At 41.4% G+C, this 21,212-nt stretch overlaps 1 protein-coding gene across 13 annotated transcripts in view; it reads left to right on the forward strand.

The window, feature by feature from the left end:
• Positions 1–1,683: 1,683 nt before the first annotated feature.
• The window catches only part of r3hdm2 (R3H domain containing 2), a 95,740-nt gene continuing 76,211 nt past the window's right edge, over positions 1,684–21,212 (forward strand). For all 13 annotated transcript variants that reach the window (XM_080424859.1, XM_080424854.1, XM_080424865.1 and 10 more), the window contains exon 1: positions 1,684–2,430. The gene's annotated coding sequence lies outside the window, so the exon portion shown is untranslated. The remainder of the gene's footprint in view (positions 2,431–21,212) is intronic.

Below are 21,212 nucleotides of genomic sequence, written 5' to 3' on the forward strand. Positions count from 1 at the left end.
TTATTGAGGGCTATCATGCTAGTAGTTTTTTAATTTCCATCATTGAATTGCGTTTGTTTTTATGTACTGTATGTGAAGCACTTTGTAAACCTGTTTTTGAAAAGTGCTATATAAACAAAGTTTGTTAGTACTTGGCTGCCGCCATGTGGAGAATTTGAGGAACTACAGAAATGCAGTCAGTTAAGATTTAATTGATTTAATTGAATGTTAAAGAAAAGACATGCGTTCAACCTCTGTTAAAACATGGAAATGGAAATATATAAATATATATATATATATATATAAATATATATATATATATATATATATATATATATATATATATATATATATATATATATATATATATATATATATATATATATAGTCAAACCTCTTTGCCGAAAATAACCGATTTACAAGCACACAAACCTGGCAGCGCAAGGCGTTGCGAGAGATGTGTAGAGCTGCTATTTTCGGCTAATGTTCCCCTCCTTCAACCCTAGAATCCCCATCCTCAGAACAGGGATTCTAGGGTTGAAGTGGTTTTAAAAAAAAATCCATATCACACATTTGAGGGCCCCCCTGTAGTAACTCTGAGGACCCCTTGTTGAAGAGTGAAGACCTCTGGAATAGGCTATGCAACTACCAGCTGGTTGTGTTTTAGATCCCATAGCCCGGATGAAGAGTCGGGTGGCGCTGTGATTGCATGGTGAGTGAGTAATACCTTTTGAAAGATCTCACAGAAAAGACGACATGGGGTAAACAAACACTGCGCCCTACTACATGTTTTATTTATTTTTCTTTATAGTTTATTATTGATCAAGGACCGCACCATGAAAGTCTGTCAAATCAACATCCATGGATACTTGGCAGGACTCGGAGCCAATTAACACGTCATGGTGTATTAATTGGAGTGTGTCATTCACATGATCAAATTGTTATATAATTGACTTGCTGATTTCTATGCATGTCAATCATAGCCGCAAGCAACTCTTAGATCCTATCCTATTCTTTATATCTGGAATCTAGTTGCAATACCAACCCTTGACAGCCCATACAGCCAAACAGAAAAGTCCTATCTGATTGTATTAAATGACATTAAACTCACAAACATTGCAGCTGTATGGAAAGCTTGAATTATCCTCTTTCTATATCCTTCCTAGTTTTTGTTTAATAAAAATCCACCATAGACACACATGTCATGTTAACTTATGAGCTACTATCTGTCAATAAATTCCGTGCAGGTGCTGCGGTCCTGCGGACCTGTTTCTAAATTGAACATAATGCAGGAGGCAGCAGGACGTTGCATTATTGAAAATGAGCGCGTCCAAACTCCAATAGTAATAAAAATCGACAGAAAGTACTGTAGCTCCAAACATATGTGGCTTTTTATGAAACAAAAACTTTGCAGATAGAAAGAGGATAATTGGAAATAAAGCTTTCCATACAACTGCAATGTTTGTGAGCTTAACGTTGTTTTAATACGGCCATATGGTCTGTCAAGGGTTGGTATTGCAAATATTCCAGATATTAAAAATAGGATCTCAGAGTTGCTTGCGGCTATGCCAATCATATGAATGAACGACGCATTGCGTTGGTTGCCTGACAACCGTGGAAACACACTCTGGGCTATGGGAACTAGTCCTGTCGACCCTGTCAAGTGCGCCGCTGACGTCAACTCTCAGCGAGAGAAAAGAAAAAGTGACGCTGACAGAAGCCGAACAGGGAGTCGAGAGGGCTCAGAGGGGAATAGCGTTTTGTTTCTTTTTTTCTTTTATTTGGACCTCTTATTCTTTGTCAGTTTTTGGGACACATGGCTATATGTAAACAGCAGACTGTAGCCATAATAATAACAACAGCGTGACTGTTCTGTTCCAAGCGTTCACGTCCCTCTCTCTCTCTCTCTCTCCCTCTCTCTCTCTCTCTCTCCCCCCCTCTCTCTCGCTGTGTCTCTCTCTCACACGGCGCTGTTTTGACAGTCGGGGTCGCAGTGAACCAACACAAGCTAACACCATTCTATTAGCATTTGGTAAGTCTATAGTTAGCTGGCTAACTGTAGCGCGGCTAACGTTAGCAGCAGCACCTCGTACTCGTCTTAACACCTGTCAGTGTTTCTTAAGACGTCGCTCAGTTTCTCGGGCTGCGTTATAGCGACAGCTTTTCTTTAACGTTGAATGCAAATAAGTTGCACAGAACAAGAAGAAAATGCTAGCTAACAGGCTAACACTTAAGTAGCAAGGTAGGTGGCTAATTATAATCGCTGGAGGAGAGGCAGGCTAATGCCGTGGGCTAGCTATTGTTAGCTTTGGCTAAAGGTTCCAAGTCAACTGCAGCATAGCTTGACCCCCCCGTACCACCACCACCACCACCTGTGTTGCTCAACAGACTGTCTCAGCGTGGGGAGGATTGTTCAGGAGAGGACGCGCTGCTTGCAGGGGGAGCAGAACGGTGAGCAGCTGAGCCTCGAACTTGACTTGTTGTTGAAATGTATTGGAAATATTCTGTAGTCGGATACACCAGTGGTTCTCAACCTGTGGGTCGGGACCCCACATGATTTATTTATTTTTTTGGTTCGGTCCCCAGATGAGTGAAGTGACAATTTAAGTAACCTTTTCAATACCTAAAGAAAGCAAAGAAAAAGACCATAACTGCATTAAAAGTAATATGGTCAAACAATGGCCAAATTGTCAAATAATATAAGAAAGGGTCAAACATTGTGAAAATAGCCGATTTACAAGCGCACAACGCCTCGCAACGTGAGGCGTTGTGATATATCTGTGGTGGCACTACATTCCTATCCTAGTGCTTGTCAGGGTGGGGGGGGTCCCCAGTTCAGATATGATTATTTTGGGGGGTCACGGCCTGAAAAGGTTGAGAACCACTGAGATACACTACTGGTATTTACATTAACCCTCGCTGTGACTTGTGACACCGAAGATGCCAAGTTAAAGTTATCTACCTAACAACAACAGCAGCAGCACTGTGTTGTTGTTGGGAATGAATGAGCTACTAAACCATGGTATATCAAGTTATCGTGCCCTGGCTGCACAGAGTCCACATTATCAAGTGAAAGCAAGGTGTTGTTGCTGCCACATGACTGTGTACACACGCGCGCACACACACACACACACACACACACACACACACACACACACACACACACACGTGTAAGTCCAGTGCCTGTCAGAACAGTCTGGTTAGTAAGTGTTAATGATAGGATCATAATGCATTTACCACTGACTGACTTTATTCGTTCAGGGCTGTCAGAGGCACATCATATGTTAGTTAGTGTGTCCAATTTTGAGCCCCCAGACTGACTCGCCATTCAAGAAATAACCAGTGTAATGTTTCAGTATAACTGGCCAGGAGTTTTTGACTAAGAAATGCATGTCAAATAGAAGCGTTTGTATTGTTATATATATATATATATATATATATATATATATATATATATATATTTATAGATTACATTATATTAGATAGATGGATAGACCATAACAGCACCAGCAGTAAGGATGAAACAAAGATACAGTTATTATGGGTAGAGAACAGGTACATAATAAGTAGTAACACAAGTAACAAAAAAGGTAACAATATATCATATAAAAGACATAAAAACATCTGACCTGGCCTTCTGCACCTGTGCTGGGCAGGTGTCCAGAGTCAGTGTATAGGCCACCAGTACGTGGAAAGGAGGTGAGGGCAACAAATAGATTGGACATGTATGCTGCTGCTGCTGCACAAGATGGGTTCACAGTGCAGGCTGTCAGAGCGATTTAGAGTGATTCAGACATCATCTTATGGTAAACGGCATGTGTAAATGGAAACATAAATACTGTAGAATTTGATGCATGCCTGGATGTATAATGATTGTAAGCTCCAGGGGGCGTAGGAGCTTGTTACCACTTTCAAATTGTATGATGTCCAATAGTCTGACTAAAATTTCAGCTTTCTTTGTTGGATTTTCCTGAACAATTTCGCATGAAGGAGACAGGAGTTAGGGAAGTGACCAACGTAGAGTCAGCAGTGTTATTACCACAAAGTGAGTGGCTGGTTTATTTAGTGTTAAAGTGTTGTTGTCACCAAAGCTCTTTGTAGTGCAATAAAGTGCATCTATATGTAAAGAATGCTTGACAAGATAGGTGAACCTATTCTTTTTGCTAGAATCTCATACATGCATGGGGAAGAAAGCCATTTAGGTATCGTTCTGGGATCTGAGGAGGCGAATCATTGAATCAACAGTCTGCTTGTTGCTAAGGCCAGCGCTGAGAAAAATGGAGGATCCTGCTGCCTGCTTCTTTCTGCCTCATGATCTGCACCTTGCATATAGTACGTGCTTCGCAGGCTCACGGTTGAGAAAATCTTTTAGCATTGGTGGATGAAGTGTTAGACTAGTGGGCTTTACTTATCTTTAAATTAATTCAAATTCTACATTCCTTATATCATGATAGTTAAAATAGTTTAACTGTTATCATAATTAGCCTTATAATCTTTTGTTATTTTGTGGCAGCATGTATGATAATTGCGGAGCATAATATTACATATTTTGAAACCATCTCACTACCACAGACACGATCAATCATTAACGCAGGGGAAGTTTTGTAAATGAAAAATTCTACCAGTACCAGAGTGGAATTTATTTTCTTATACTCTGTGCCACAGGCTCAAGTCAGTGAGATTGGCTGTTCTCATCCATTGAAATGTGATCTATATGTTGGTTTGTCGACCAGGTACCCATATATCTGCTTCTGTCTCTGAATCTGTGTTTGCAGCAGCAGCAGAGTGGCTTTTTCTAGAGAGATTTGAAGAGCTATTTATAGATCTCTGCCAGAGCACCGAGCATGGTGCTGCTGTTGCTGCTGCTTCCCCTCGCTCTCACTTCTCTTCTTCATCACTCCTCCTGTTTCTCCCTTTCTCTGTCCATTGCTATTTTTTCCCTTCCTGTTCTCCTGCTCTCTGTCTTTATCACAATTATTCTCCATCTTGTTATCTCTCTCTCTCTCTCTCTCTCTCTCTCTCTCTCTCTCTCTCTCTCTCTGTATTTATTTCCCTGTCTTACTCTCTCGCTCTCACCCCATCCTCTGTTTCATCTCCATCCTCCATTGCTTGCCTGATGTAAATTATTGATTGGATCAGAAGGGAGGCGACTTGTTGTGTGGATGTGAGTCTAGCATCAGAATGGGCAAGACAAGTTTATTTGTTTAGACATTTCAGCAAGGACATTTTATGTGCTTTACACAAAACATTACAAACAAACATGCAAAAGAAACTCATTATTATTAAAGGACATTTGGATTACAATACAAGTCGAGCAGGGCTAGAGCTACTTGACTGAAGGTTGATTTGCATGCCAGTGTCGTGCACCAACAAATACCGATCTACAGGCTCACAGTGAGCTTATAGAGCTGCTATGTTCTTCAGTGTGCGACACCCGTGTGCAACCAAGTATATAACTCAGGCACGACACTGAACGAACAGAGAAAGATAAATGCTCACTTCATTGAGTGAATCAGTATGGGTTTTGGTTAAATGAAAACAATTCAGCAGTTGTTTGTATCTGAGTCACAAGATCAATAAATTCATTTTAAACAATTCAATTCAAAATTGGCCCCATGTAAAAGTAGAAACCCCCCCCGTCGAGATCAAGTTTTTATTTCCAAAGGCTTATTTAGGCCTACTCGTTGTGGCAATGTGTGTGTGCTGGCGCACACACACATTGTATTTTTTACCATGTTTTGTAATAACTTCACTCTGACTCCACATACTGCACTGGGTCTTCAGCACCTCATTAGATCATGTTAACTGCCCAGTGTTATCCAAGGTATATTTGGCTGCTGATCTTGCCACTGCTTCCTCCTTGAGTACCTCCCTCTAGCTACTTCCCCTCTTACACCTTCCCTTCCCTTGAGAGGAAGTGACTACCTGCCTGCCTCGATGCAGAGGAAGCTGGAGGCATTGGCATGTACCCCCCCCCCCCTTAAGTCACGTGGTCAACCTGAGATGAACCTGTGGGATATACTGGGACTGCGGAGGCAATAGTTTTGGTTTCACTCATGTAAGCACAGGTTCAATGCTAAATCGGTACATTTATTTATTTTTCTTTTATTGTTCCCTTAAGGCAGTGGTTCTCAAACTGTGGGCCTGGACCCCCAGGCCGGGACCCCCAGGCGGGTCTCCAAATGATTTTGGGTGGTTCCCCAGATGATTTGCTTAATGTTTTCTCACTCGACATTAAACAAACCATATCAAATCATACAGTATAAAGGTGATAAAGTGATCACCGAAACGGTGGTTTGGATACTAAGTGCTCATAGTCGGGGTGATGTCCTTTAGGATTGACCCCGCCTCCCTCTGGTTCAGATGCGCTCCCCCCCCCCGTCCTCTCTCTCTCCCCCTCTCTCTCTTTCTTTCTCTGTCTCTCTGTCTCTCTCCGCCGCGTGCGCACTGCCGACCCGGATCCAACGAGCCCTCCGCCGGCCCTCTGCGACCCACGGTACCGGAGTAGCGGCCGTTTTTTTCGGTTGAAAAACGCTGATCTACACGTTTTTTTTTCCTTTTCGTCGGGGGTCCTCCGGGGAGTCCCCGCGGATCCCGGAGGACCCAACTGCCCTGCCAGGGGTGATAGGGTGATGTCGATCAGTAAAAACAGAGATGTGTCAAGGTGAGCGGTGGTCACCATATCACCGCGGCTCAGTGACGTCATGTTGTAGTTTTCAAACCACCGCGGTGATAAGGTGACCACCGAAAATGGTAGCATGCGCCCCCCTTAAGTGTATATACAGGGTATCTGCAAATTTTTTAAGTGACGGTTTAATACCTCTAAAATGAAAAGAATAAATAAGGCCATTACTGCGTCAAAAGTAATCAAGGCCATTACTGCGTCAAAAGTAATCAACAAACTATAAATAAATTGTCAAATTACCTAAGAAAGAGGCAAACATCTTTATATTAAAATTGGCTTAAAGGAGTAGTTCACCCAAAAAATTACTTATTTTCTATCAGTTACACACCCAATGAAGCCCTGAATTCTGAAGACCTTCTTCAGGTGCCTGTAAAAGTAAAGAGAAATATTTTGGAAATATTTCTATATATATATTAAAAAAAAAAGTTACTTAAACTCTCAATGTTGAGCTCAGCATGGCAGCCTCAGTGCAAGTTTTCTGTCACATAAAGCTGGCAGATTGCCTGGCTTGGCTGCATAATGTTGTATGTATGTAAACACCAATATCCATGCTTGGTCACATGCAGTCATCTCCTGGGGTCAATTATAGAACCCAGCCCACCTATGAGTTGGACAATGGACATCCCTCAAGCTGAGCTCTGTTTACCCAAAGTTCACTGGTGAGTTCTTGTGACCGTCCATTTGATGCTGAACTTTTGACTCAGCAATTGGTTACAGGGAGAAAAATATGCAAATACGCTCTCTCTGATTATTATTTTTCTCTGGTTTTTCATTGCCCCCTCTTCCCAGTCCCTGTGTTTCACAAGTGTTGTGTTCTGTTTCTCCGGCAGCTACCATCGCTAAGCTCGTTCGTACATTCAAGCCATAGGCTAAGTATTACGACTTGTGTATTCATGAGGAAAAGAAGATAAAAGATGGAAGATCTGCTGCAGTCCAGTGAGAGTCAGAGACATAGGCTAACCGATGCTTGCATTGTATATCGCCCCAGCAGATCTCTGTAATGCGTGTGTCTTTTTTTTATGCTAAAATGAGTTAAACTAAAATGAGGACTTTGAATGGAGTGAAAGAAGAGATTACCTTTCTCCTCTCATTGAAGGGTCTTGCCTGTGTACCTAGTGACATACAGTAGACCATTAAACAGCTGGGCTGCTTGACTAGCCCTGGGCTGGCTGTCATAGCAATTATATTGTTACAGAGAGAGAGAGAGAAACGGCAATAGAGAGAGCAAACAAGCACTACAGAGACCAGTGAGAGAGAGAGAGGGCACACAAAAGGGAGGGTTGGAGGAGAAGGGAGCGGTGAGCAGTGTGCGCATGATAGTGACAGCGGTAGAGGGAGAAAGAGAGAGCAATGGAGCCAACGAGCCAGCTTTCTGTATCCCAGTAGCGCTTGTGCTTCATTCAGAAAAAGAGAAAGGGGGCAGTCAAAGGAGAGGCTTCCATCCTCGTTCATAAAAAATGAAATAAAAACAAGGTACCAGCAGTACCTACTACCTAGATAGAGGACCACAACGAGTGGAAGAGACAGAGAAGAAAAGGGAAAAGACAAGAGATTAGAGCTAAAGAAAGGGAGAAAGCTACCCACCCCATAAAACCAAGCTGATTTAGTTGCCGTTGGGGATGGAATTTATTTGGCTCCAGCGTTTATTGAGACAAAACTAATGTCAGCAGCGTCGTCTCGGTTCAAAGCCTCTGCTACTGCATCTGCCGCCACCGCTTCTCTGTCTATAATGTGCTTTTATCTGTGAAACACCTGATCCTGCTTGGATGGAAATCCACAGAGCTCGACTCTAAATACAGTAAGCTGCTACTGTGTGTGCATGTGCGTGCGTGTATGTGCATGTGTGTGCACACCAGTGTCAGTGAATGTTACTAATATATAGGTAGGCAGAGTAAGATGTAAACCTATTCTCATGCATTTCACAACTTTTGTTCAATTCACAAGCCTTTGCCACTTTCGTTCTAATTGCCTCTTATCTGAGTATCGTTTTGTAATGTTCCCGGGGTATGATTTGGATCTCAAAGCACCACGCTCCCTTTTCGTGCAGGCATCTCCCTTCATCGGAAGCCCATTATTGCTGCAAAGCGCTATATCATTTTATTTAATTAGCCCCCTAAGTACGAAGATGAAAAGAACAGGTCTTGCTGTGTGTGTGTGTGTGTGTGTGTGTGTGTGTGTGTGTGTGTGTGTGTGTGTGTGTGTGTGTGTGTGTGTGTGTGTGTGTGTGTGTGTGTGTGTGTGTGTGTGTGTGTGTGTGTGTGTGTGTGTGTGTGTGTGTGTGTCTATATCTCCAACTTAACATTTTAATTGTATGTATGTAGTTTTTCTTTTATGGCATGTATGTGTGTATGGCAGAGCGTTGGAATCGGTTGTTTTGGTTATTAGTCATTATGGGATGATGGTACCTTAGTTTTGTATAGGTAGTGTTTGCTTTGATGTTGGTGTGTTTGTGTGGTTTACTGTGGTTTTATAGTGTCTACTGCACTGACACACAAACACCTGCACGAAAGTCGTGTTTGGTTGCGGCCAGTGCTGAGGTAATAAAGGAATTCCCTGCAACTGCGTCCCTGTGCTAGAGAGATGGGGGCGGGGAGAGTCACTGGGTAGGGAGGGGACGTCACTGTGTAGCCCTGTAACACTGATGATAGGAAGAGGACACAGAAGAGGTTTATGTACTGTTTACTGTATAGAAACCCACGCATACTGTATGCTGCTGGAGTTGCAGTGATCAGGCCATGCTGAATGCATTGAACAAACCCACCACTGTTTTCTTATAATTGTTTATTATTTCAGTTCATTAAGGAGGATAATATGTAGCTTGTCTCATTGTCACCAATGAAAGACCCCCCCCCCCCCCCCCCACACACACGCGCAGACACACACATTATATTTATTGCAGAACACAATGTGCTGGAACGGAGAGAGCTGAGAGCGGCAGAGAAAGAGACAGTGTGAGTGTGAGAGAAAGCACAGCAGAGCCCTCTTGAATAAAAAATCTGTGGCTATAAATAGCAAGCCGTCCTCCTGGCCTCAGCGCTCTTTCTGGTTTTGAAAACCTGTCTTTTCCCCCGCTTGCTGTGATGGTTATGGAGCCAGGCTTAGCAAATCTGTCCGCAGGCTAAATCACGGTTATCGCTTGCCTATCACTGACTTTTTGTTTTTGTTTTACATTCGGACATTTCTCTTTTTGTGCCATCCTAAATCAATCCATTGCAATGCGGGAGCAGTTACATAATGTGTCTCTGTAAGAGAGATCAGGGGAGTTTTTATGTGTTTTGCTGTATTCAAATAATTGAAAGTATATCGATGTCCTTTCTCCCTAATTTCACTAGCTAAATGACAGTGACATTATGATTCCAGCTTCTTGTTTTTTAAACTCCCTAAGACGGACGACAAGCAAAGCATCGCCTAAATTAGATAGAAGCAGCCCATTTGGTGTCAAGTTGCCCTGGCTAATGCTGTTTGCTCCGTGATGTCTCCTAGCCCGCACATTTGGCCCCACACTCATGGGAGAGAACAGAATGGCACGGCTGAAGTGGCTAAAGCCGGGAGCTTAGCCCCAGCCCACGTAATGAAGTCTATATCACCTCACTTTTAGTGTCAGTATGTGTGTTCGCACACATGCATGTCCTAGTGTTTACTGTGTGTGTACATGTACAGTACGTGCATATGTGTATATGTGCGCGTTCCTTGCGAGTACCCCTGCCCAGGTAGGTGCTGCCCCTGCAGCATCCTTCCTGCATGCTAATTAGCAATCTGTGGGAAAAAAATCCTCTCTGGGGGAGAGAGAGAGAGTGAGAAAGAGAGAGAGCAGCATAGAGGAAAAAAGAGAGAAAGAAAGGGAGGCCAAAAAAAATCAATAGAAGCCCCCAGAGTGGCTGCTGCTGTAATTGCCTTTAAAGTCAGCAAGTTCACACTCCTCTCATCCTCCTAACTGCTCTACCAAAGTTGTTCTCTTCTACACTTTCCTCTTTTAAATAAACACAAACAGAGGCAGATAAGCAGTTGTGGAGCAACTTACAAAGACGTTTTGCCCCCTCTCTGCATCCCTTCATATCGACCTCTTCTTTTTACGGTGTGTCTCTGCAGGAGGCTAGCTGCCTATAAGAGAGTATGTGTGTGTGTGTGTGTGTGTGTGTGTGTGTGTGTGTGTGTGTGTGTGTGTGTGTAGTTTGTAGCTAATCTTGCATACTGCTGGACCGATCATATATTATTTTAAATATTGAACTTTAATTTTGTAGGAAGTCAATGGGGCTCAGAATCGGGCTGGAACCTTGCCCAAATGTGGAGTCATATGTCTCATAGATGATACATGACTGATGTCACAGGTTGATCCACATGGGATATGTCTTTTAAGCCAGGTTTATTTTTGGCATTTTCTGCTTTATATCAAGATGGAAAGTGAACAGCGTGATGGGAAAGCCTTATCTATGTGGTTTGCGCTCATACTTACTCTGTGATCCCCTCTGGGCTTCCCCCATATCTCCTCTTTTGATCCCTTGCTCCATTGGCTTTTCCCCCAGTTTTTATAGACCCTGGGGCTCTTTTAGTTAGTTCGAAGCCGTTTTGATTTTGAACTAAATGGACATTTTTAACCCATTCAATCCGCATCTCTGTCATTTTAGATTTCTTTGGCTATTAAAAAATAGCAGATATACAAGCTCATAACGCGGCACCGAGTGCCATGCTATGAGCTTGTAGATCTAGATGAGCTTGTAGATCTAGAATTTGTGCAAATCTTTGAATATATATATATATTTTTTTTGTAAAATATTTTGTTCCAGAAACCACCAGAAGCAAAGATTTGAGTTACAAATGTTCGCTTAAAAAATATATATATTTGAAAAAAAAATCACGGTTTTTCAAAAAATGCAGATCTACAAGCTCATAGCACGGCACCAAGTGCCGCGCTATGAGCTTGTATATCTGCTATTTTTGAATAGCCAAAGAAATCTAAAATGACAGAGATGCGTGCTCCGATTGAATGGGTTAAACTCTTGGACGGTGGTCACAGCAAGTTGAATGGACGCACAGCTGAAAGGCACATTATGCTGTAGCTATTACAACGCTGCTTTACCCTAGTGTCTGTACATTTAGGGAGGTGTGCATTCTCATGGCAACAGAAGGCTAGATGCAGGGCTGAAAAGAGAGAGAGAGATAGGGGAAAGAAAAGCTCGGTGGCAGCAGGTAGAGAAACTGCTATACTTAGGTGGGGTTTTGGGAGCGGTTGGTTGTTGGTTGCAGGTGAGCAGATGGCAGAGCGCAGCAAGGTGCTGGCCTGCCACCGCTGTCAGGTCAGCTCCGTGATCTGGCTCCTCCTGCGTTGTGTGCTGCAACTCTAATTAACACTACCTGCTAATCTGTGCTCGTCTCTTGTCTGTAAAACACACACACACACACACACACACACACACACACACACACACACACACACACACACTGGGTGAGCAGCACAATGCAGTAGATCTGACTACAATCTTTTTTTTAATATTGCATTGTGCAAAGAAAGATGCACTTGATTAAACACGCATAGGCTGCTTTTGGATAGGTGTTATTTGCTGATATGGAACGAGCACAATAAACCTTGCATGCAATAGGGCTTTAACTACCCTGGAGTTTTTGGTTTGTGTTTGTGTTTGGTGTGTTCAAATAATGGGTTTATGAAAACCTTTCAGATTAAATGTACATGAATTCCATTAATTATTTTGGTTTGTTTTTGTTTGGTAGACTGGTTGGCTGAATGTGAGCACTGCAGTGGTTAGGTCGGGTGTTACTGTTCTGTATTCAAAATATCCCAGCCCTAGTTTACAGAGTCTGCAAGTCTGTGAAGAATTCTCTGTAGCATGTGTGTCATTTGGTGACTATGGTCCATACATGCCTCAGTCTACAATGGGACTGTCATCAGCTCATACGTATTCTATTTTAGCAGAGTGTCATCATTGCTTGACTATGGTAATGGCCTAATGCCCTGGTAATACATAAAGGGATAGAGATCATTAGATCAATGCCATATTTGTATCAGCCTGTGCTGTATGCAGCATACATTGGTGTTTGTATACTTCCTGCTGTTCATGCATATTTCTTCTTTAAAAAATCCTCTCAGAAAATAACAGCAGTTCTAAAATACTGTTTTCAGCTATTGATAGTTGTTAACTTGTTAAAGCCTGCCCCTGCCTCTGACCTTCTTAGCCAAGCCCCTTCCCCTAAATGGGAGGCATTTGTTATTCTTTTCTAACAATATCACAACCATCAAATCTGAAATTGTTACAACTGCTGGTGTGACCTCTGCAGTCCACCTTATGAAAGTCGGACAACAATGAGAAAAGTCACTAGCATCTCAAACTCTGAAAGTTGCAGGTTTGTTGCTATGATCAGCATTACACTTGCTGTCTTGAGCCTTTCCCTTGTTAGAATTAGAATGCTAATTGCTAACAAAAAAAAGAGTCATATCACTCCAGTCTTAGCTACACTAAACTTGCTCCCCGAGTTATAAAGTCGTAATTTTTGGAGATGCCGCTTTCATCAATTATGCTCCCAAATTATGTAACACCTTACATCAACATTTTTCAGACCAAGGACCCCTAGCTGAGAGAGAGATGAAGCAGGGAGAACCCCCACTATATATTGTATAAAATGATGTTGCAGATTTAACTTTTTCGTGGAGTTCATAGATGGCTTCATAGATTTGTTTGACAGCACTACCATCAGTGTTGCGTAACTCAATGCTTTGTGTTTATTTGTTTACACATTATCTTTTCTATTAATATGTTGGATTCATGTTGGTAACATTAATCCATGAATGACTTTTCAGACATTTAACCTCTTAAACCCTCATTACTTGACCTTTGGCTCTGTACTTGGTCTGCTCTTTTTTCCATCTACACCAAACCTCTTTGCCGAAAATAAACGTTTGTGAGCTTAATGTAGATCTGCTATTTCCAGCTAATGTTCTTAGAATAGGGATGCTAGGATTCAAGTGGTTAAAGGTAGGGTCAATTATAATTTTTTAACAAAAATTATAACAAAACGTTTCTTGTTAAAAGGTTAAAGAACTATATTCTGATGGTAATCATTGCTATAGAATGTTTGTTCAGTAACAGGAGTCTCCCCGTCTCTCCAGCTCTTTAATAAACAAAAAATACATTTTCAGGTAGGTGACAATATTTCAGCCAATCAGGAGAGAGTACCCATTTATCAGCCTCATTTCTATAGTGTTCCAGTTCCAATTTTGTCTGCTCATTTCTTTGTGTCATCACTTCCAATTTCACTTGTTTAATCTGTATCCTGTCTGAGTTCTCTATCCTAATTGGATAAAATTGGTATCCTGAAAATGCATTTTCTGTCTAATTACGAGCTGGAGAGACATGGAGACTCCTGTTACTGAACAAACACTCTATAGCAATGAGTACTATCAGAAGAGCTATTTAACACTTATTTAACCAAAGAAAATCGCCTACCCTACCTTAATCTAAATACCACAAAAACTATTCCTATCACACAAAGATTTGGCGTCCCTCTCGTTTTTGAGAATAGAAATCGATTATTAAAATAATGTTATGAATTTTTCGGTCAAATAACGGGTGTGGTTGAATAATCAAATATTCGTTACTAAGAGCAGTAGAATAATTGACTTTTTTGGTCAGTCATGCACATCCCTAGTCGTAACTCTGAGGACCCCCTACGGGTCTGTTTAAGACCAATGCCTCCTGGAAGTATGATGCGTGATGTTTTTTTTCACACAGAGGGAGAGATTCTCTGAAATTCAAGTTGCATGTGTGATGTTACCAGGAAGATGTATAATGTCACCAATAGGTCAAACCTGTCATGGTCCAATATGTGGTACCCTGGCAACTTTAGCTTCAGCATTAGGGTTGTCATGGTAGCCTGTGTTACAGACTCAGAATCAGTTTTATTTGTCACATCATAGGTTTACAGGTGTAAATCCGTGGGTGAAATTCATTTTCGTGCAAGCTCCGTCATTTTGTTGTTTTCCAGGAAAGAAAGGGATAAAAAGGGAGACCAGAAGTTACGCTGATTACATTACTTGCCAACTGATAACACCAGTATTTATCTTCATTTTTAAGCTGTGCCGGCCACTTCAACTCAAGTGACTGTGTGTACAGTATGTATGCATGCATGTATGTATTGTATGTCTCTATGTATTATTCATGAATGTTCGATTATAAAAATCGAGGTCCGAATAATTAAAAAAATATACCAGTCAGAGCTTTGTGAGTTCTCACTTGACTCTGGACGCCTGTTACCTTACACAGCAGCTGAGCTGATGTCGCGAGATCACAGAGCAATCAGCTTCAAGTTGAGCTCGGTTTATACTTTGTCGTACGACGATGTCACACGCTGAACACGAGACGATCTACAAGCCCACAACACATCGCGGATCCAATGTACTGTATTGTGGACTTGTATGTCACTTGATTGCCACAGGATGCCGAATGAGCTGTACAGTGCTGTACTGAATGAGCACACGTTTAATCACACAATTCAAAATGATAACATAGGTCAAGCTGAAATGGCAGACAGTTTACAACCAGACTCGACCGAAAAAGCGATGTAAAATCTCAGTTTGGATTGTCCCTCATGGTAAAACATCCTCCTTGTTGTCACATTTCTCATGTACATTAATTTAATTTAAACAAAAACGTTACAAAAGTGTAGGCTATAATGAGTGACTGAATAGATTGGTTTGACTATATTTTCCTGTTTCATGTCAAGGTAAACATTGTTCCATCACGTCGCTTGGTGCGATGTCTGTTTTCCGGACAAGTTCAGGCTTGTATTTAAACCATTACATTACAGTAGCTTATTAAAATGAGGCTATAGAATAAGTTATAAGTATGAATCATTCATTTGATGTCGCAAGAGAGTGTGCTTCTCAGCACTAACCGTGGCCGGTGCATAGAGAGGGAGATAGAGACTTCTGTAGTCTTTGAATTAAGTTTACTGCAGTGCATACACTATTTGATATTAAAATAATATATTTAAAAAATTCGATGGATCTTGGATCTTTTTTTAAGTAATATTAAAAAGTCATTTTTGGCTATTTGTAACGGGCTTAAAGGAGAGATCCGGACATTTTAAGTGTTATCTTTGATGTGTCGCTAATCACTCACCAACATTGAAAGGGACGTTGAGTTATTCCAGAGAGTCCCCTGTCGTCCAGTCTGGCGACCCCCTCCGTTGGCATAATGGGAGCCCGTGTAAGAGTGAAAATCGTCTATTATAACCGATGCAAAGTTAGTTTTTTCTCTACTACTGCTCATCGTGGAGTCTCATGATACTCAAACATGCACTGAATGTCGCGCACGAGCAATCGTTCGTGCAGAACGAGATGACGCTGGTTGCTTGTTTCTTCCACAGACGCCAGGTTCTGTGAGACACTGCCTGGCCTCGCAAGCGCATGTGCACACATGTTTACTTGACAACAGCTTATTTGAAGTCTGTACGAGACGAGCTTTATTGCAAATAAAGATTATTATTATGTCTGTATGATCTCACCTGCACACACACTTGCGTGCAAGTTTTCATCTGGAGTGTGTGTGTGCATATGAGAGCTTCATTCCTCTGTGTCTGTGGGTTGTAGACCATGACCTGTAGGTCTGTGGGTTAGGGGATTTAAGGGGGCTATATTTGGCTGGCTGTGTGCCTGGGGAGTGTTACAGGAGGAATAGGGCGAGAGTTGAGGAGTAGAGGGGAGGGGATGCTGGCTGGCACACTAAGGCGAGACCAGGCTTGTCTGTCTATTGGCTGGATGACTGAATGCCTGGCTGGCTGACTGGCTGGCTGGCTTGTTGCCCAGCTGCTAGCCCTCTGGAGTGGACAAGCCACACTGTGACAGAGACCACAGTGACGGCTGGGCAGCTCCAGTAGAAGCAGCCCTAGCAGGTTGACTGGCTGGATGCATGCCTAGCTGGCTTGTCAGCTGGCGGCACGCACTGTTCTTAAGAGTCACTTACACAACCACCCTCACTGTTTTTGCATGGCAAGCAGGGCTAAAAATTAACGCCACCCCCTGTCCCAGAGACAATAAAAAAATGTGTCTGGTCTTGGGTGGATAAAAACTAGGGGATTCATTTCACTGACGCGTACACAACCTTTCTGAAAAAGTTTCTTCGAATAGTCGAAAATGAATTTGTTAATAAAATGAACACCCTTGAAATAGCCAAAACTGAACACATTTCAAGGCCAAATCTCATTTGAAAAAAAGATACAAAAGCCATTTCAAATGTTTATACTATTGGAGTCTTACACAGGTGCTCCCAAATAATGAATTACGTCATGCCAGTGCTGCGCAAAAGTAGGTCAAAATAATTAGGCTGTCACTCCAGTGGAGCTGGTCTACTGACTGACCAGCTCTCCTTAAAGTTTAACCATAATATGACATGTAGTATTGGATCTTCTGCCAAACGGTTATGATTAGGCCTACTCTGCATTCTCCATGTTTTCACCTCAAAAGCTGGATTAAGGGAGTAGTTCACCCCAAAAATTACTTTCTTTCTATCAATTACGCACCACCTGAAGCCTTTTTGGTTTTTGTCCATTCCTAAACCAATAATTTGATGACTGGCGATGACCGGCAGAGTCTATCCGGTAGGAGACTTAAAGGTCTTTAAGTCTCCTACCAGATAGACTGAGCAGCCACAAAATCTAAGGAATCTCAGGAACGTGACGTGCTTCAGTGGGGACACTGAATCAAAATATTTCCTAATGTAGTTTTTAACACTACTTACGGGTACCGCAGCAGAAATAATAAAATGTTCTCCAAACACAGACTATACCAAATATAAATAAATATCATTAAATGATACAGAGCCACTCAATATTTTACATTTTTGGATACTTTCCATGTTCATAACATGACTGAAAAACTGCATATTTACTGCTCAAACGACATGATTATTTTTATACGTTGGTGTGAATGTACCTGAAAACTATCTCAGTACCGGACAAACAACAACAACGCATGATGGATTTGTACAGGTCAAAAACTATAAACTATTGCAGAGTTTAACTGACTTTTGACAGGTGGACAACTATAAACTATTGCAGAGTTTAAGTGACTAAGTGAATTTACTGTATCCTTTTGTATTATTTTGCATCACAGATGCAGGATTCATGGATTATTTTGCATCACAGATGCAGGATTCATGGATTATTTTGCTTCACAGACGCAGGATTTGTGCTCAACAGCTCAATATGTAATAAAGTTACATAAGATTGTTTACCTTCATGTAGTCTCTAGTCTAGACAGAACAATTTTCAAATGCTTCTGCCATACAGTCTGCTACGGAAGCACTATTATCGAAAACTAGCAGAACAATGGCTTTATGGTTAGAGTGTCCTCCCTGAGATTGGGAGTTTGATTTCCTGGACGGGTCATACCAAAGACTATAAAAATGGGACCCAATGCTTCCCTGCTTGGCACTCAGCATCAACGGTTGGATTGGGATAAGTCCCTGCGACATATTAGCGTGTATCCAGGGGGTGTACTTGTACATCATGGCTGGGGGATGTACTTGTGTATCAAGCCACTTCACGTTACAGAAACAGGAGATGGGCTCCTTCCCTATGGGCCCGCATGGTTTGGCAAGGCTTACTTATTATTACTGCACCATATTATGTCTTGGCATATTCCATAAATAATACTACCTAATCTAGTTATGTTACTTTAATGTCCAGTAACTCTTTGGAGACATTATTGGAATCCTTTTTAAAACTATGAAAAAATTATATGCATTTGGTGTTTGGGATGTTTTGAAGTTTTCCAAACCAAATCCTGCTGGATGTATCAGCCCTGATTGACAAAGCCTAATGCCTCATTTCCATGACAAAATGCCTGTCTGTGCAGGGCCATGCTGTGGTGTGAGTGGCTGAGCATGGCTGAGGCTCTTACAGCGCATTTGTCTTTCAGTTACAATCGGGGTGTTCTTTGCTATGGTGTTTCTATAGTAACTCGATGCTGCAGTTAGCTATTTTCTGTTATGCTAGCAAGCTAACAATAATCATTCATGTTCCGATGTTAAGGTTTTTTAAGAAAATGTCCATTTTATAGTTTTATGATTCCTATGTCATCTATGCCTATTGCACATGACATTAAATTAAATTGTTCCCATAACATTACAAGCAATGTTATAAATTGGAAATTATAAAATGGATTCCCAAATCATCATAATTTAAAATGATTCAAAATAGATATCTTGAATAAAACACTGTAGCCTACATAATGCAGGAGTCCAGTTTCTCGATATCGGCTTCAGTCCTTTTTGGCAAATATATAAAATTTTAACTCGTAGTGTTAGACACTCTTTTTTTGTTGAAAACACGTCTTTTTTTCCAGGGGGGGGTATCTTCCTTGAGTAACAGGTGACAGTCCAATCACCGGCAAATAGAATTGCCTTCATTGCCTTGGGACACCTCCCCAAGGCAACAGGCAAGAGGGACAGGGTTGACACCCCAAGGCAATGGTAGGGGAAACACTGGATGAGATAGCCTTAGAGTTAATTATACAGGGAAAAGTCAGATGTTTTGTTGGCCTATGCATCTAGATGCATAACAGGCCAAAGTGCATTGATTCATGCTTTCTAAATACACAGAGGAGGAGTCGGGACACAATCCACTTGTGTGTCAAGTGCTGTCTTATATCTATAAATCCAAGAATAATAAATGTTGCCTGTTGTTTATGTTGTTGTTGCTCCACCAGCATGTCATCAATTACACTTTACTACACCCAACCCATAGCATCTGTCAATCACAAAAATCAGTTGATCACTCACCTGCATTAAAGAATGGACAAATTAATTTGTAGGCAACTTCAGCACATCATGCTGCAATGGCTACCATTTCATTAACAGAATGAGTATAGTTTCTGACCATGACACAACTTAAATCAGTATTATTCTGCGCTTAACCACTATTTTGGGTATGTCAAAATGGCAAAAATAGCAGATCTACAAGCTCACAACGCATTGCGGTGTAAGGTTGGTTGTAGATAGGCTATTTTTGTGCGAAGTACAAAATAAGCCTAAGTGGTTAATATATAGGTGCTGTGTTGCTTTCTATACATTTTGCACTCGTTGCTTACTTGTGGTTGCAGGGTTTTCTAATGTCTTTGAATTATTTAGGTTTAGATGTATTCAGGATGTTGTTTAAATGAGCTGTCGAGGGCGTTATAAAGATGATGCAGAGTGGATGCTGAGTGATTTCCCTGCAGGCTGAATGCCTTAACTTAGCTAAAACAATGTTGGCCTACATCAACAGAGAATGGGTTTTATTGCTCTAGCCAGTATTTGTACTTGCTGTAATCAAAAGGCAACAAAATTATATTTTCAGCTTTTAACTGATGATACAGGGAACCAAAATCCAAAAGTAAAAAACTAAAAACTAAAGTAGAAGCAAGTTTTCTTGTGGTTCAAGCATTGAAGGACTTCTTTTCAGGAATTTTTGCTTTGAAGCTTTCACATCATGAATATAGATCACTTAATGAGTCTAATGCGTGCTTCTCTGTAAAAAGAAAAAAAACGAGTGGCAGACTTGGTTGCAAGGTTGGAAATAAAATTAGCTACCACCCAAATAAAGTTTGCACTTTTAACCAAGCTACCAATAGGAGGTTGGTTGGGGGGGTATTGGAATCCACTATGGCTGTCAGCCCTTGTCCATCTTGGATGTTTACTCAGTAGTGCAATAATGTGAGCTGTTGTAGACTGGCTATAACAGAAATGATTAAAGATGCAAAATCATAGCTGCTAGCCCATCATAGGGCACACTCTCTGGCACACATGAGGACGCATGTACACATGCATCTAAATTCACCATCATTGCAAGACATGCACTTACTCATGCACACTCATCACGTGTGTGTGTGTGTGTGTGCGCGTGCGTGCGTGCTTCCTGTGATATGCACGTGCGCGTGCGTGCCTGCATGTCACAGGAGACAAGCCAACCTCTCCTTGTCTCTCCTTTGCTTGCCTGTGGACATGATTTAATGGTCCCCTGGTGAGTCACAGGCACTTTATTTCACTCTGCTGGAGAATTGATCAGGTTGCAATAGGGACATCTAAGGATTAAACATTTACACAGACTGTTAGAAGAAATGTAAGCTTTTGAAGATGTGTCATAATAATCAGGGGGGTCAAGATAGCCAACATTTTGTGAGATTCTTTCTGATGCCAAATATTTCTAAATGAGAACCAGGATATATAATATGATAGCAATTTAATTTCCAGTTAAATGTTGATTTGATTGCCACATATGTGGTAGGTACATACAGATGGGTGACATATTAACAACTCAGTCCCTGCCAATGACGTCTTTTGACGGCTGTTTTTTGTAAGCCCACACCGCCAATGACGTCTTTTGACGTCTCTTTAAAAAAATTTAAAAAAAAAAAGTTTTAATTCCCCCCCCCCCGTTTTTCACACAGAACCAGGAGATAACGCGATCCAAAGATTTACTGCTCCATTCACTTCCTGGTTAAAGTATTAGGGAAATATTCTGAATCTCTGCTCCTGTGTTTTACTATGTATTTTTGAGA

The sequence above is a fragment of the Gymnoscopelus braueri genome (genome assembly GCF_963280865.1).
Source record: "Gymnoscopelus braueri genome assembly, chromosome: 3".
Taxonomy (NCBI): domain Eukaryota; kingdom Metazoa; phylum Chordata; class Actinopteri; order Myctophiformes; family Myctophidae; genus Gymnoscopelus; species Gymnoscopelus braueri.